This window comes from Megachile rotundata, unplaced genomic scaffold, assembly GCF_050947335.1.
Source record: "Megachile rotundata isolate GNS110a unplaced genomic scaffold, iyMegRotu1 scaffold0522, whole genome shotgun sequence".
Classification (NCBI taxonomy): Eukaryota; Metazoa; Arthropoda; class Insecta; order Hymenoptera; family Megachilidae; genus Megachile; species Megachile rotundata.
Window position 1 is genome coordinate 5001 of NW_027473819.1, and position 2500 is coordinate 7500.

The 2500-nt window shown below is 48.2% G+C and overlaps 1 non-coding gene across 1 annotated transcript in view; it reads left to right on the forward strand.

Annotated features, from left to right (window-relative positions):
• Positions 1 to 1623: 1623 nt before the first annotated feature.
• The window catches only part of LOC143266393 (large subunit ribosomal RNA), a 4388-nt gene continuing 3511 nt past the window's right edge, over positions 1624 to 2500 (forward strand). The window contains exon 1 of the ribosomal RNA XR_013041393.1: positions 1624 to 2500. This exon is cut by the window's right edge and continues 3511 nt beyond it. This is a non-coding gene — a ribosomal RNA (large subunit ribosomal RNA).

Genomic DNA, 2500 nt, shown 5'->3' on the forward strand with positions numbered 1-2500 from the left:
ACGAGCGATGGTTGGACATTTCGTCGGCGTTTGACGCGGAGAATGTTAAATGGAACGTTCGTGTCTCGCCCTCTCTTTGCTAGTGTTCATTTTTTTCACAGGCGACAGAAGAACATTTTCGTATATCTCGCAATTCTTAGTTTTTAGGATCTTCTCGGCGGAATGCGCTTATCTCGGCTTGCGTGAGTCGTGGTTTCTAGTTAAACCCCTAAAAGAGACCATATACGACCGCCCGTGAAAGAGCGCTCCCGAGTCGAAAACACCTAACTACAGAAGGATATTTAGACGAGAGAGAAAATGATTCTTCGCCCTGCGAGAGAATTGTTAGACACCAATTGAAGGAAGCAAGCCGAGAGTAGAGCGTGTTTACGGCGTTTCTCCGCGCTCCCGACGTTGTCTGAAATGATTGTCGAATTTTTTTTTCGACGGTGCGAAAGTTTATACAACGAGGGGAAAAGTTAAAAATAAACGTGCGACGGAAGCTCTTTCACGGTTAAATTATTACGAGATCGTAGCTTCGCCACGTTTTTTTTAACATTTACAAGCGCAGATCGCTTCGTTGTCGTTGATTAGAAGCGGAAGACCGCGCGATCCCAATACGGGTTCCGGTCGTCCAGTCCTCGAAGTGCATAATTGTGCCGGACGGACGTTGAAAAACCCGGACCGATCGAACGATAAACGCTTATTTGGTGATCGTCTTGCGAGAGTCTCCCTTCATTGTTGTTCGTGTGTTAAATTTCTTTTATCGAACAACGGTCGAACGCAAATGAACAATGACATTTACACCGAAGATCGATCTCGAAACGCTTTTGTTCCTCCTTTTGTGCGCTCGTGGTTTCATCGAACGATATATACACGACGAAGGTGTACCACGCACGTTAAAAATGGGATTTCTTTTTTCCTTTAACCCTTTATTCTCTGGACCATGATAAGTCACCGATGGTTTACATGGCTGTCTCTGGCATTCTCGCCCTTTTCTTGGGATTTTGCGTCGGAACGCGACAGCAAAAGAAAAAACGTATCGGACGATGCGTCTTTACGGTTTATCGACCGTCGAGTGTATATTCGAACGTAAATATGTTGTAACGGTATATGTATCCTTTAGGGGACAAAAGAAACATGAAACGATCGTGTGCGAGAGCGCGCCGAGGGTAAGAAGAAAAGGTGTCCGACCTTTATCTCCTCGTTGTCGTAGTCTCTCCTCGTCGTTTGTTTTAACGCGCCCTGGATAGATAAAAAGATATATCCGATTATAATATATACATATATACTCCGACGCGAGTCGAGAACAACCGGACGTCGTCGTCGTCGTTTTTTTTTTTTGTCGTTGTCCCGCCTGCCCGAATATGCGGCGTTTTAAGTGCCTTTTTTCTTTTGTCGAACAAAAGAGAGAGGAGACACCGAGCTTTCATTTTGGCTCGTACGTACCTTCGAGTAGTCGACGATATTGTGTTGATCCGAAAAGAGAAAAATAGTTGGTTATCGAACGATACAAGGAAAAAATCGAACGACATAATCCCTGTGCGTCGTTGGTATTAATATACCTTTCGTATTACGTGTCGAAACCCCGAAAAGAGCGTACAGTTTGTGGTATAACTTTGAAAAGAAATAATAAAATTTCGACGACCTCAGAGCAGGCGAGATTACCCGCTGAATTTAAGCATATTAATAAGCGGAGGAAAAGAAACTAACAAGGATTTCCTTAGTAGCGGCGAGCGAACAGGAATGAGCCCAGCACTGAATCCCGCGGTTAACGCCGCTGGGAAATGTAGTGTTCAGGAGGATCCGTTTATCCCGAGACATCGAATCGCGTCCAAGTCCATCTTGAATGGGGCCACTTACCCATAGAGGGTGCCAGGCCCGTAGCGACCGGTACGCGTCTCGGGTGGATCTCTCCTTAGAGTCGGGTTGCTTGAGAGTGCAGCCCTAAGTGGGTGGTAAACTCCATCTAAGGCTAAATATGACCACGAGACCGATAGCGAACAAGTACCGTGAGGGAAAGTTGAAAAGAACTTTGAAGAGAGAGTTCAAGAGTACGTGAAACCGTTCAGGGGTAAACCCGAGAAACCCAAAAGATCGAATGGGGAGATTCATCGTCAACGAAGCTGGCTCCCGTGTTGGTGCGATAGTGCCCCGGATGGTCCCGTTACGGCGGGTTTCCCATCGGCGTGGGCACACCACCCGCGGCGAATGTTCCGGCTATGTAGTCGTGCACTTCTCCCCTAGTAGAACGTCGCGACCCGTTGCGTGTCGGTCTAAGGCCCGAGGCGAAGACTGTCCGTCGCTTTTAGCGTACGATGACAGCCCCTTGGATGCCCGGCCGACTGCGCGACGGTACTCAGACGGTATCGGGCCGCAAAATTCTCGAACGCACTGCGTCCAGGACCGCCGCAAGCTCGTTCCAGTCTAGATACCGGATGTACGGACTTAGCGCCGTAACCGGGCCTGGCGGGCTGTTGGCAGGCGGAGTCCTTGGACTGGCCAAACTTTGAATTACCGG